The sequence below is a fragment of the Biomphalaria glabrata genome, chromosome 5, assembly GCF_947242115.1.
Source record: "Biomphalaria glabrata chromosome 5, xgBioGlab47.1, whole genome shotgun sequence".
In the NCBI taxonomy this organism is placed as follows: domain Eukaryota; kingdom Metazoa; phylum Mollusca; class Gastropoda; family Planorbidae; genus Biomphalaria; species Biomphalaria glabrata.
In genome coordinates, this window is record NC_074715.1 from 48,822,540 (window position 1) to 48,838,378 (window position 15,839).

Sequence of the window (15,839 nt, forward strand, 5' to 3'; positions counted from 1 at the left end):
TCTGAAAGCGAAAAATCAAAATTTTTAAATCATTTATGCAAGCAGTTTTTTCATAAAAATACATCACTTTTACAACAATTCAATATTAATAGTAACAAACACGAAGGCTCTTTACTAGGGGAGATGCTATTTATCATATTTTTAACACATTTATGCAAATGATTTTAGATTTTTTTGTCAAGTTTTTTTTTAATATTTGTATTGCTAATTATAGTAAGTTCTGTCATACTAACTACTACATTTGCACACACAAAAGTTTTACTTTTTTTAAAGAGAAAAAAATCTTTTTAGTATGCATATAACTTGGACATAATTTAAAACAACAATTAATAAGTAGTTTTTCATATTATCGCGTGAACTGCAATGGATATTCATAATAATAATAATAATAATAATCTTTATTATCCGTCTGGAAATTTGTCTTACAATTTGTGCATTACACCAAACAAAAAACATCATAACTATAAGAAACCAAAGTGTACATTCACACCAGACACGTGACTAAAGGAAGTTGTTTTTGTTACGGAATTTTTTTTTCTTGAGGATTTGAATAAGAGATTGACCCTTTACAAAACAAATAGATCAATTAGATATTCATTATAAGACATCAGTTAGGCCAGGTTCACATCTAGCTTCACATTCACTTTCACATATCCTTTGGTCTGCTGGACCGCTGGGGGCACCACGCAAGATCTGTCAACCTTCTAACTTCTCTCTCATTTGTCTTTGATAGAATTTCATTCTGATGTTCTCTCTGAAAACATTGAAACCTGCCTTTTTACCTGCCTGGGTGGACCACTTCGGGGGCCGATTTTGAGTTTGTGTTTCCACACAAACTGCCTCTGTAACCTTGATATCTTCTCTCTATCATTTTTTTTTATTTTAATTTGTTTTCACTTTCTCTTATTTACTCTTTTACTAGTCTATTTCTCTTCTTTTTCCCCCCGGAACTGTCACGCTTCTTAGTGGGTAAATTTAATCTCGTATTTAAGACTTTCTCTTTTTACTTTAAAGGCTATCTATATGACACAATATCTAAACGACATGATATCTGTACGACAAGATATCTATATGACAAGATATCTATATGACAGGATATCTATGTTACAGAAGTGTTTAATTACTGTATATGACTGGTGGTTATCTACATTACTAACTATCTTTATGACAGGCTATCTATATGACAAGTAATCTTTAGGACAGGTTATGTTTGAATGTATGACAGGCTATCTTTGACAGTCTATCAATATGACGTGCTATATATATATACCTATATATGACTGACATTCTATATTTCAGTTTATCTACAGGAATGCAAACAATAAAAGCAACTCATTTTAGATAAAACCATTTAGGTGCTCGCTCACGCGAGACACTCATATCATACCATCAAAGGAAAGATAATTGAGGCTAACAGCATAGCCCCAGCCCATATTACCATCCACACATCCACAGCTACATTTGACATGACATAATGGATAGACACGTTGGCCTGGCCCTGCCTTACACGGACTGACTTTAGGCCTGACAATCACAGTCGCAACCCATTATTATAGCACCAGATGTTTCTTTCTATTACTTTTCTTCCATTGCCCCCTTGTCATGCCCTGCATTGGATTGCGGGTGACTGGAAAAAAAGAGATTGTGATTGGAAAAGTTGGAGCTGAGCTGTGCGTCTCGTTCAGTAGAAACTGCACTTGTTTAATGCCGTTGAATAAAACACATCGTACGACAACATGGGTACTGTTAAATGTATCCGTACTTCTGTGGAGCAAGTTTGTTTCTTGGTAGACTTCTTGGAACTATGATTAGAATGACTTCATCCCCTCCCCCTCAAATATTTATTTGCTATTATTAGAAAACTTATATCCACTCACTCCGTCTGACTGTCTGCTACAAAATTTGTTCACGTTATTTCTCCCACTTCCCATTCTCGGTTCAAGTTTAAACTTTGCGCAATTATTCATTTTTGATGACAACACATGAATCAATTGTGTTCAAAATCAATTAATTAATTCATTAGTTGTCATTGATTAATTTTGATTGACATAGTAAAAGGAAAATAAGTCTTCCAGTATTGAAATATATGTCCCCTAAATGTGCAGTCCTTTCCATTATATACGCTTTTCTTAACTCTTTCTCTCCTAACTGATGATACCAGCGTTGATTCCACCAGAATGTGGTAAATAATTACGGAGAGAAAGAGTTAAAAGTTTTTATTGCTTGTTTTTTTTTTATTTTTCTGTATTTTGAATGTATTTCCTGGTAATCGCATTCCAAATTTAAAGACTATTCAATTTTACTCTTTCTGGTTGTCATGCCTTCTAAAAAAACGCTTCCTTCGGATAAATGTTTTTAGAATTAGGACAGCGTGAAGTCGTGTACTATTAACGATTTGATAACAAGGAAGCTCTTTTATTTTATTTTATTTTAAACAAATTACAAAAAAAATGTTTTAATATTGATATAAACCTGGTGGTGGCACAGAGGGGGGTAGTGGTGTGTGTGTAGTCAGCCGACGCAAATCGCCCCAGGCCAGCGCTAGACGAGCGGTCAACCGTGACGAGTTACGACGGTCAGCCGAGACGAGTGTTAACACGGCGGTTCGGGAAGGATCGACGGCGGTCCGGGAAGGATCGACGTCGTGAACAGAGCTCAGGAGCGTCACGAGAGTTGTAGTCATCTGACCACCTGGAAACGTCGAGCGGCGTTCTGTCCGGTTCGAGAAGGCCAGTAGGGACCCTATATAAGAGATGAGGTGTCGCAGTCAAGACGGTCGAGAAAAGGGGCTCAATACAGCAAGGTTCAGAAAGGAGGTTCACGGCAGGGGTTCAGAGCCCGGTTCACTACAGTCCGGTCGACTACAGCACAGTTCAACGGTGTGGTTCAGTACAGAGCATTACGACGGTTCAGTGCGGAGTACTGTCAAGTACAGTTGAGACGAACGGCGCCTTGATCTTGGTCTGCGATCGAGTCCGACACAACGAACCTAGTGTGTAAAGTCAGTCCTGAACTGTTGAACCCAGTGCAAGCCCGGAACGAGACGGAGAGGCCAGTGCAAGAGTTGATACGGCGGAACGGTGTTATCGGAGAGATATTTGTACAGTGTACGTGTTGCCTATTGTACAGTATTGGCCGTTATTTATTCAACTATTAAAGTGCTACGTTACTTTGGAGCCCTGAGTTGTCAAGTTCTTTAGGTTGGTGGTGTATGGTGCAGTTTGCAGAGAGCCTGGATAGTGAGATTCGTAACAATATATATATTATTTTGTTGCCTGAAGGCGAGATTGGCATTTCTTTGAAATTACATTTCTCGTTTCTAATGTTCTAACGGGTAGGAACTACAACCACCGCTCCCCTTTTCTTGTTTAGAGAAGAAGTATTTATTGACGACGTGAAACCCATAAGATTGACATATCTTTTTAAGGAAGCAATAAATTGTATATATTGTACTTGTCACTGTAGCCTGACTGAAGATTTGAGATTATGATCATTTTCACGCTGCTATGCTCAAATAGGGGAAAAGCTTCGGGAGTCAACCCTTGAGGAAAATACAGGACCTGGCAACCCTTATGCAGATTGCAGCACACAGTGTTACTCATGGCATGCCTGCGACGCCGCTGATACCAAACTGTATCGGAACAGTTTCTTTGGGTAAATCAGCTGAGTGGAGAGGGGGCTGCTTTGTGGGCGACATTGTTCCGACCATACCTAATGCCCAGGCATTTATCTGATTTCCAGGAGATGATGTTTAGTCTTATCGGCACTGAAGGAGGCCATTTATATATACACACAAATATGTACAAGAGAACAAGGAGAGTTTGTGTGATACAACTGCATAACTATTATTACACAAACTCAGGTGGACCCCAATGGTCCGCCCAGGAGTCCGCAATATAGGCAGGCAGGCAGATTTAGACATTTTCAGCAAGAATATCAAATGCTATGAACTAGCGGGCGCGGTGGCGGTTAAGTGCTCAGCTTCCGAACCTGCGGTCCTGGGTTCGAATCTCGGTGATGACTGGGATTTTGACTTTCTTGATTTTAAGGGCTCCCTTGAGTCCACCCAACTCTAATGGGTGCCTGACTTTAGTTGGCGAAACTAAAGGCGGTTGGTTTGTCGTTGTGCTAGCCACATGACACCCTGCTCGTTAACCGTTGGCCATAGAAACAGATGACCCCATAGATCGCAAGGTGTGAAAGGGAAACTTTAATTTTTTTTTAAATTTATGAACTACCAATACATACATATTTTCATGCGATCACTTAAATGTGTTTTGATTTCAATCGCATAACGCCTGTTTCCGTGATATTTTTGTATGTGAATAAATGATGATCTAGTCATAAAGTTTATAAGAGCCATGCCTACAGGATTTTTAGCAAAGTGTTTCCTCTCTCATTTCGGATCTCTGAAAGAAAATAGTAAGAAACATTTTCTGTTAACTGTTCGTGTTAATCTTAGAAGACACACAAAAAAGTAATACATATATATTGTATACCATTATCTTAACAAATGAGAAAACTGTATTTATGTATGTCATCAACAAAGTATTAAATAATTATTTCCTTTTCTTAATAAAACACAGTGTTATAACCCTGCCATGCGCACCGCCATCTAAACTAGTGCAGGAGGTGCGCACTGTTAGAGACTAGACTAAAAGGGATGTCAACACTAGGAAGAAGAGAACGACAAACGACTTCCGCCCAAGTCTAGAGCCGATATGAAGAGACTGTTCTAAAGGAAGATGTTGTTTTAGTGTATTTCTGATGTCCTGTAAATAAACATCTTGCCTGGTTGAGTTGCCTCCCTTACGTTATTACAATAGCATTTCAGTAGTGTTTTTAAATTGGCGTAAATATTATTTTTTTTTGCCTAACTAATTTTTTTAAAACTGTTAGCTATCAAACTGCCAAAGTAGCCTTTGCAAGCTACACAATATGACCAAATTAAATTTTCAATAGTTTTTCTAGTTTTTGAGATCTAATCGTGACAGACTGACAGACTACAAAAAAAAAACCTACTAAAAATGTCTTTTTCCCAAACGGGGGACCGCTAGAAATGTGATAATAGCGAAGAGAGATTGATATATGATCTAGAACGCGAGGAATTGTATTGTTCAAGTGGTCCAACAACCCGAAAGCCAGACAGTTTACTTTGGAATTACTTGAACTGTTTTCTTAACACCGGATATCAGCTCTGGCTTTTCTCACAACAGTAGCGGGGTGGGGGACTGTGTGGTGGCTGAAGTGTGCATTCATAACATGACAGCAGTGTACTGATCAAAGCATTGTACTGCAGCCCAGACTTAAACCATATCTAATCAAAGTTTGACTGAAGATTTTCTGTAGTGTCCTGGTTACGTCAATATTTGTTGCCAGATTTTTTTGTTCAGAAACTCTCACTGTAAAAATAAAATAGGCTTACATGTAATTTGTCGAAGATAAGAATCGTGTTTTCTCTGCATTATTGCTAAGGAATTATTTCATACATTTGTGTTCTAATCAAGAATCAAGTCAATGAATGAACTGACGCAATCGAGGGATTTAATGTAAGCAATTCAGATTTATATGTTCTTATAAATTTATATTACAATATTTCCCTAAAAGTAACTACTGAAATCTTTAAGTAATCATATAGCTTCTATCATAATTATTATTTTTAAAAAAATGTTTTGTAAATAGTTTTACATGGTTCGGATGTTCCTTTGGAGTTGAAGATGTCATCTTCCTAATCCAATTCTCTCTCGCAGGACGTCGCGGGGGGGGGGGGGGGGGGGGGGGCAGGCAGGGTATGAACCCGTGACCATCGAGACGACCGAACGACAGTCTAGCGCCCATACCGGACGACCAGGAAGCTATGAGCTCTCTCCTTTACCACAGTCATACTTTCATGTGTAAGTCTCAGGAGTTTCTTCAGAGATGAAGACTTGTTAAGTCTTAGCCCAAACCATCGCGAGGAAAGAAGGGGATTGTGGCTAGTAGAGTTCGAACCCGAAACCATTATGACGACAAGTGGCGGAGAGAAAGTCTTATGAAAGGGCACCCATCCAATGACATCCTTTTTTTTTTCGAAGTGTTTCTTTCGAATAGTCTTTAGTGCAAGTCTCTCCGTTTCCTTTGAATCATGCAATCATTTAAACTCATATTCCTACTTAGCGTATTGAGAAAGCTAAAATCATGAAATTACGCTAAAATAAAACAATGGACGTCATCCACCAATCGTAAACAAACAACATTTAGCCACGTGATTCTCTTCTATACAAATTATGTAATCCATAAAGGCTGTCACGTGATATGTATTTTTCATTGGTTTTATCAATATTATGACGTGGCTATATGTGTTTATTTACGATTGGTGAATGAGGTCCATTAGTAAACATATTTGCAATCGCACAGATTTATTATTGTTAGTCTAGAGTCTAGATCTATTATAAATTGAATTGCATGACTTATCAAAGGTAAAACGCTTAGCTTTCGAACCGGGGGGGGCGGGATTGAATCCTGGTGATTTTTAATTTCGGATATTTGGGCGCTTCTGAATCCACCCAGCTCTAATTGGTAACTGACATTAGTTGGGGAAAAGTAAAGGCGGTTGGTTGTTGTGCTAGACACATAACACCCTCGTTAACCGTGGGCCTCAGAAACAGAAGACCTTTACAAAATCTGCCCAAAAGATCGCAAGGTCTGAAAGGGGAACTTTACTTTTTTTTAACAAAATGATTGAAAATATCTATGGAACCTATGTCTGGGGACCCCCGAACATCTAGGTTTTTCTAAGCTAAAGCTTGTGTAAAATCCGACACCGTTTGTACTGTGTTTCTTTACGTTGTTTGTTAGTGTAGGTCAGTGATGCCCAACCTAATTTGACCTGCGGGCCATTTTAATTTCCGACACTCGTGTCGCGGGCCACATGACCAAAAATGTACAAAAAAAAAAACGAAATTGACCTGAAACAAGTTTATTAGAAACTTGTGGATCTAGCAGGCTATTTATATTCATTAATAGGAGACATATAGTAGTCTTTTTTCTTTACGCGTCGGAAACTTGCTTCAATTCTCTACTTAAAATGTGAGCAACATTGTAGATAGATTTACCAACAACTAATTTTCTTGCCTCTTGTTGGTAAATATTCGCATCGATCCTCCAAGAATAGTTTAATAATTTTTAATTCGCAGCTCAAAATAAGAATGTTTTATAATCCGTTTATATGTTGTTGTGCTTTAAAACAGACACACTTGACAAAACAAATATGTTGGTTAATTATCATGTTCCATAAAAATGTGAAGATCCGTTCACTTTTGCTGGTAGATTCTAAATTCGGAGACCACTTTTAGTTTCTTCGGCTCTCACATTTCATAAACCTACAAATTTAAAATGTCAGGGTAACAATCCATCAGAGAAAAGATACATTTTCCAAATTAAAAAAAAAGGAGGGGGAGTATACACTTTGTACCGACGTTTCGGAGGGCCGGATCTGGCCCGCGGGCCGTATTTTGGGTATCAGTGGTGTAGGTCACTCTTAATTTACGACAATGCCACGTCGTTTACGACATTAGTCATTCACTTCAACACACCGCGACTAGCCTTTCAAACGTATCACAAATAAGAACCTTTGATGTCTTCTTGACCCAGCAGCAAGCGCACTGGCCAGTAAACATTAACTCTTGAAATTCGTGTCAGGTTTGCCAGGTCAGTTTTACGATGTCCGGCCTATCTTCAAGCCAAAGCCAAAACTCTATTTGCCCTTCCTTTTCTTTACATTTCTTTAATCAACCATTCAGGTTTATAGATCCCCAGGGACGTCTGGGTGTAACGCTGATCTCCAGGTCACTGGTTCATTAAAACATGTCAGGTTTTCATGTCACTCCACTGACCGGTGGGAATTTCCCAGAGGTCAATATAACTTTGTGGTCAGAAGCCTTTCTTGACCATCTAAATTGTAGAGGTTCTAAAACTTCTCCTCTCTCCTCTTTTCAATGGCTTCTTAGAAAAAGTATTTTTAAAAACAGAGTTTTGGTCTAGTTTTTCGATTCTACCTTTAGACCATTCTTGTAACACCAAAAAAATAGGTTAATATATTTTCTGTTAGAAATATGTTTGTCCGTGAAGTTGAAGGCTACTTAAATTAAAAGCTTTCAGAACTTTTCAAAACGTCATCTGTTTCTGTGGCTCACGGTTAACGAGGGTGTCATGTAGCCAGCACAAAGACCAACCGCCTTTACTTTATCCCCGGTACCTATTAGAGCTGGGTAAAACTCAGAGGCGCCCTAAGGAACCCGAAACTCAAAATCCATGGATTTGAGCCCGGAACCTCTGGTAGGGAAGGCAAGCGCTTTACCACTCAGTCTCCTTACTTAAATTAAATGTATTATTTCTAGTAAGTATGGTTTAGGCGTCAATCAATAATTGAAGAGCGTTATTTTATTCGGTGTACCTTATCAACACACTACACACCCATTTACCTACACATTTAAGTTATAGCAAATGTTATTGAAAGTCTGCTGATTTGAATAAGTTAAAGTACAATCACAGATATATTTCGTTACTCATTCAACATTTAATCAACATTGTAATTTAAATTGTCTCTAAGAGAAATTAAGTTGGCACATTCTTGGGCTACTTCAGGAGCTAGACCTAGGTTGTTGTTTTTTTTTAATTCGATTTTCATTTCGGTCATTTCGTTAACTCTTTCTCTCCTAACTGACGATACTAACGTTGATTCCACTAGAATGTGATAAATAATTACAGAGAGAAAGAGTTAAGAACTACACCAATTTAATTCAATATATTTTATTTGGAGATTTTTTTCGATAAAACTGGTCAATGTCAAGGACGCTAACATGACCTTCCGTCCGTTCCGTATTGCCAACTAAAAGAAAGAAACGAATTGAGCTTAGTTTTAACAATATCTCAACACGTGGTTATTGATCTTATCTTATGAGATGCAGACATTACTTCCAATCTCCTTCAATACCGCTAGTTAGTAGCCTATTTATTTTCAAATAAGCTTTACGTGAAAGTCTAATGCTATCCTCCATGTTGAATTCTATTTGTGCCAGAAACAAAAGAGCATAAACAATTGGATTCTGCAATCTGCAGTACTAAACATTGCACAAATAGTGTCATTTTTCTTTTAACAACAAAAATAACCTAGCTTGTCAACACTTCCTGTATTTTTACACCGGATACACCAAACAAAAGCTTGCTATTTATAGTTTTCCCGTCATGTATGAAGGTCTCCAATAGACCCAAAATCATAGACATAAATAAATATAGACTGGAAAAAGGAAATAACTTCATGTAACTTGAAAACATGTATATCTATTGTATTCGGATTTCCGAATTCTGAAAAATTGAAAAATTGCATGATCTTCAGTCTTAGAGATTAAACAAAACTGATAGACATAAATAAAGTACACAAAAATGCAAGTCACAAATTTTCGTTTCATAAAACTCTATTATCGGCCAGTCTATATTTATTTATGTCTATGCCCAAAATATAATCTCCTTGATTGTAAAAAAGAAAAAAAAATTCTTAATTTGTGTAATGCACAGTTCAGACGTGTGCGAAACTAATAGTGTTAGGAAAACTTACACTAAACACATTTAAATATCTATACACACAGACATACGTCGCTGTGGAGATTTTTTAAAATTTCTCTCCTGTGGTAAGGTGTCTGAAGTTTGTTGAGCTTTGGTGATAAAAAAACATCACCATCAATAACCGAGAGAAGCCAGTGCGCACAAACACACACACAAACACACGTGCCTACATAAATTAGAGTTTTGAGTTCCTTATTTAGATTCAGGGAAAACAAATAGCATAAATAAACCTCAATGACTGCAAATACATAATACATAGCTGTAACAAAAATAAACACCAAGGAATAGACTCTAGAATAGAAAAGGAAGGAAGAAAAAGATATTTTTACAGAGACAAAGAGAGAGAGAGAGAGAGATGAAGGTTAGATCAATACATCACAGACCATCAGTCTCCAGGTTTTATGACACAAATCAAAAGCAATTATTTAGCCCCAAGTTTCCATTTCCTGTCTGAGGTGTGATGGTTATGGGTCGGTAGAACATGTATCAAACCTCATCGTCTCTGACTTCTTCTGAAGCACGCGCAGACATCTTTGAACTGATAACGTTCGTTGACCATACGTGAGGACTTAGGATCAAGTCTTAGCTGACCGAGAAAGAAAAAAAAACACTTAATCAAAACGTTATCAATAACCTTAAATGAAGACAAAAATAGATTGTTACATTCAAATGAAATAAAGGACAACTCTTGTATGTGATAAAAGATTTGCCAGGGCATTAAATAGTTATACGTAGCTGCTCCTTCGTAGTCTAAAATGAAGTCCTTTATCATTTTCTACGAACTCGAAGATGGCTATTAAGTCCAATCCTCGCTTTAAAAAGCTGGCCACTTATATGGCATGGATAAATCATAAGTTTGGTCAACTACAGATAAGCCTGCTTCTTCTCTAAGCCTTAGCTCTGCGTTCTATCCTGCTGGCGACTCTCTTTGCTTTCATGACTTCCACACTCACGCCTTCAGGCCTCCATCAAGAGCTAGTGTTTCCCAGCCATGAGAGTCACCATCGCACTCATTCAAGGAGCTCTTAAGGGTGTATTTGTATCGTTTGTGTTGACCCTCCTGAGAGCTATTTCCTGCACGCAGCTCCCCATAAAGAAGTCATTTGGGAAAGCGATTTTCTGGCATATGGAGTACATGTCCCACCCATTGAAATTGAGACTTTTTGCTGTGGCGCGGATTCTGTTTATATGTGACAACTGTAGGATCTCAACATCTGATATATGGTCAAACAAGTTCACCTGGTGAATTTTCCTTAGACAGCTTAGGTGGAAGGAGTTTGGCTTTTTGATGTGGCAGGACTCTGAAGAGAGGACTACAGTACTGTAGACTTTCAGTTTCGTGGATATGTTGAGTCCTCTCTGCTGCCACACTTGTTCTTGAAGTCTTCCGAAAGCAGCACTGGAACGTCCAACACGGATGTCTGCCTCATCATCTTGGTTGGCGTTTGTTGATGTACTTCCCAAATTGACAAACTTTTAAACATTTACTTTTTTGGGGGGGACATCTATGAGAATGTCTGGTTCTGTGACTGATTAATTTGGAGAAGGTTTGTGCAGCACTTCTGTCTTTTCTACAATGATGCCAAAACTTTTGCAGGCGTTGGCGAAGAAGGACAATCTCTTTGGAAGGTCCTCTTCATTGGAGGCTTTTAGGGAACCGGGACAACTCTTCTATGTAACATAAGAGCTAACAGATACTACTGTAGACACGGCAAAATGTGTAGATAACAGCTAGGACTCAGTTGCCACGTAAAATACTTCACTCCTCCTAATCTTCTGACTCAGAGACAAGCCTTATAGATAACCTATTGCAAACTATTTATTTTTACTGTATTCTGTATACATCATTACACTATAACTTATTACAACTTATTCCGATAGATCATATTACTGTCGATCATGTTACCGTAGATTTTTATTACAGTAAATATTTTTACGATAAAAAACTAGTTATAACGCTTAATTAGAATAAAGAGTACTCCTTTGTTGACAATCCACTGGACAATGTCCGAGACATGTCCTGCTCTGTGGGTAATATAATAGAGACGGCCAAGAGGGAGTACAGGCAAAACATAAAATCAACATTATGGAAACGAGAGTCTTGGCCACAGGGGCCAGTCAGGCGGACTGGTGAGCAGATAAAAAAAATGGTCATTCGGAGTGTGGCAGACAGAATATACAAATAGTCGTCTGCTTGGCACTACGTCTGCTTGGTATAAGAAAGGATAAACTGTTTGAGTAAAGGAAAAAAGTTCCCCTGCAGACGTCACTCTGCATTTCTCAATATCTTTATCTTCTTGTTTCTACATACTTGTAGTGTGTCTGTACATACTTCTAAGTGTGTCTGTACATACTCCTAAGTGTGTCTGTACATACTTCTAAGTGTGTCTGTAATACTTCTAAGTGTATCTGTACACTCTTCTAAGTGTATCTGTAGATACTTGTAAGTAAACTAGTTAACTAAGTCTTCTATATACTTCTAAGTGTGTCTTCTACATACTTCTAAATGTGTCTTCTACATAATTCTAAGTGTGTCTTCTACATACTTCTAAGTGTGTCTTCTACATACTTCTAAGTGTGCCTTCTACATACTTCTAAGTGTGCCTTCTACATACTTCTAAGTGTGTCTTCTACATACTTCTAAGTGTGCCTTCTACATACTTCTAAGTGTGTCTTCTACATACTTCTAAATGTGCCTTCTACATACTTCTAAATGTGCCTTCTACATACTTCTAAATGTGCCTTCTACATAGCCTACTTCTAAGTGTGTCTTCTACATACTTCTAAATGTGCCTTCTACATACTTCTAAGTGTGTCTTCTACATACTTCTAAATGTGTCTTCTACATACTTCTAAGTGTGTCTTCTACATACTTCTAAATGTGTCTTCTACATACTTCTAAATGTGTCTTCTACATACTTCTAAGTGTGCCTTCTACATACTTCTAAATGTGTCTTCTACATACTTCTAAATGTGTCTTCTACATACTTCTAAATGTGCCTTCTACAAACTTCTAAATGTGTCTTCTACATACTTCTAAATATGTCTTCTACATACTTCTAAGTGTGCCTTCTACATACTTCTAAATGTGCCTTCTACATACTTCTAAATGTGCCTTCTACATACTTCTAAATGTGCCTTCTACATACTTCTAAGTGTGCCTTCTACATACTTCTAAATGTGCCTTCTACATACTTCTAAGTGTGTCTTCTACATACTTCTAAATGTGTCTTCTACATACTTCTAAGTGTGTCTTCTACATACTTCTAAATGTGCCTTCTACATACTTCTAAGTGTGTCTTCTACATACTTCTAAATGTGTCTTCTACATACTTCTAAATGTGCCTTCTACATAGCCTACTTCTAAGTGTGTCTTCTACATACTTCTAAATGTGCCTTCTACATACTTCTAAATGTGCCTTCTACATACTTCTAAGTGTGCCTTCTACATACTTCTAAGTGTGTCTTCTACATACTTCTAAATGTGTCTTCTACATACTTCTAAATGTGTCTTCTACATACTTCTAAGTGTGTCTTCTACATACTTCTAAGTGTGCCTTCTACATACTTCTAAGTGTGTCTTCTACATACTTCTAAATGTGCCTTCTACATACTTCTAAATGTGCCTTCTACATACTTCTAAGTGTGCCTTCTACATACTTCTAAGTGTGTCTTCTACATACTTCTAAATGTGTCTTCTACATACTTCTAAATGTGTCTTCTACATACTTCTAAATGTGCCTTCTACATAGCCTACTTCTAAGTGTGTCTTCTACATACTTCTAAATGTGCCTTCTACATACTTCTAAGTGTGTCTTCTACATACTTCTAAATGTGTCTTCTACATACTTCTAAGTGTGCCTTCTTTGTTTGTTTGTAAAATGTTTGACATGTTTCGGATGTTCCTTCAGAGTTGAAGATAATTACTTCCTAGTCCAAACCTACCGCAGGACGACGGGGCGGGCAGGGCTTGAACCCTGGACCATCGATAAATCTGAACGACAGTCCAGCGCGCAAACCGCACGACCAGGTCCCCGTCTCTCCCCACATATTCAATCCAGACATCAAAACAACAAGGATTCGTAGTTTTGTTTTAACCAACATGAGCTTTATTGGATTTAATGTTTCAAGTACTATTTCTTAGTTATTGTTTGTAGTTCTCAATGGCACCCTGACCTCATGATGGTACAATCATCACGGAGACCACATTTGGGGAGGGGGGGCAGTTTTGGTCTACCTCCGCGGCGCATGTGGCTTACGAGGCTTGGTGAAGCGTGAATGTTACGCCTGGGTGAGCAGTGGTAAGTTTCGGTTATGTCGTAAAATGGGAGGGGTGAATAGCATGTTTATGCAACGTGAAAACTTGGGGGGAGGGGAAGAACTAGGTGACATCGAAGACCAAAAATATTTGTGGATATGTCACGTAATGAGTCTCCAGAATTTTTTTTTTTTCAAATTAAAACCTAATAACCAACAGGTACTATTTTAGAAGTTCATATGTTAATAATGTGAGACGCAAGATCTTTAGTCATTAATTTAGTTAAATATTTAATCTTGTTGTTTAGTCATAGTTCATAGTCCATGAGAATCAGACAGATGGCTTTTTTTTCTATTTTTATATAGATCTATTTCTTAACTCTTTTCACGCTGACTGTATGAAAAAAAAAGTAATTAAAAAAAGGAAAATAAATATTTATTATTACTATTATAATTAGAAGCGTGTTTCTAATTCTCTGGTGATGCAAGGATCGATATTCACTAAAAGGAAAACAATTCAGTGTAATCTCTTAATTGAGAAATTTTCTTATGATGCGGCAGATCTGCAGCAGCTCCTCCCTCTGAGATGCCATGAGAAGCTTCCTAAGGATGTTCAGGATATCTTAAATGTCTGAGAAGTCAGTTGTCCCCACGCCATCAGCTGATATTACAATTGGGATTCTTGTACTATTAGTATACTACCAAAGTTACTTAACCCTTAAAACGCGTGTAGTAGTTTAGCCTCTAAATATCAGAAGTGTAATTCCATTTTGTATGCACTCATTGTAAAACAGCTCAGCACTTTAAGGGTTAATCTCCAGAATGTTTTCTTCTGTCATTATAGTTTTTGTTTTACCGTTGTCATTATCACTGTTATTTAGTGTCTTACAAGAGAATAAGGTTAAAGGGATAACAAACGAATATTCACAGTTAATTAGGTTAACGCTATTATGAGAATCACTAAATGTTGTGACGCTTCAGGACAGAAGACTATAAGGTATAATAGCAATTATACATAAAACCATGAACTCATAAATACAAAAAACAAAACCTAAGATCCCGAAATTAAGAATCCAAGTCTTCACCAGGAGTCTCCTTAATTTATAAGATAAATAGTATTAAAAAGAAACATTGTGCTGTAATGTTTCGTCCGACGATTATAATAACACTACGATACAATCATCCTTCTATATTTGTTTTTAAGATGTCTTGCAATCCTGTGACTATTATAAACATCGTATGATTAGCAATATACGTTCTATACATTGATTGACAGGGATCAGCCCACTGACTCAATGCTGACTCATTGTTTATGAATAGACTGGGGTCAACCTGTGGGGACACCATATCCATGAGTAACGGCGTGTTTTCCCAATCATTCTTTGTTTCAGCCACCTGATTATCCCCTCCTGATTTTAAGGCCTAGTTACTATTTATAACACATGGAAGGGAGACTATCGATCAATTTGAATGTCTTGCGAATATGTGTAGGACCAAACTCTTTTTGGCGGACGCATTAGCTGTATTATGTAATAACAATACGGCTGTTTAATATACGATAAGTGTTTACAACTATCTCAGCTAGATCTAATTGAATGGATATATAAGCATTGTAATCACGGTAACACAAAGTTTAAGGAGTGAGAATATTGCTACAAGATTACTCTTTGTTATAACTATTGATTAAAATCCTTGTTCTATTTTTGATTTCCAGCGCAACGTGACGTCAGAGATGAGCCTTTATCTAGCCATCCACGACACGGAGGTAGTTGGGGGTCGCTCACCTGTGAGACACAGGGCTGCTCGTTCTGCTGACTCACCGTAGTCACGTGCGACTTTCTCTTGGTGACATTGCAAAATGGCTTCCTCCTGACATATTTTGTATCTCAAGATATAACGGATTTAGCCACTAGAAAGGCATATAGCTCTTGTGGTTTATTAGTTATAAATATTCTTTTACAAACGCTTTTATAAACCCA

At 37.6% G+C, this 15,839-nt stretch overlaps 1 protein-coding gene across 1 annotated transcript in view; it reads left to right on the plus strand.

The window, feature by feature from the left end:
• Window positions 1–5,198: 5,198 nt before the first annotated feature.
• Window positions 5,199–15,839, plus strand: part of LOC106062410 (uncharacterized) — a 46,192-nt gene continuing 35,551 nt past the window's right edge. The window contains exon 1 of the mRNA XM_056029589.1: window positions 5,199–5,549. The gene's annotated coding sequence lies outside the window, so the exon portion shown is untranslated. The remainder of the gene's footprint in view (window positions 5,550–15,839) is intronic.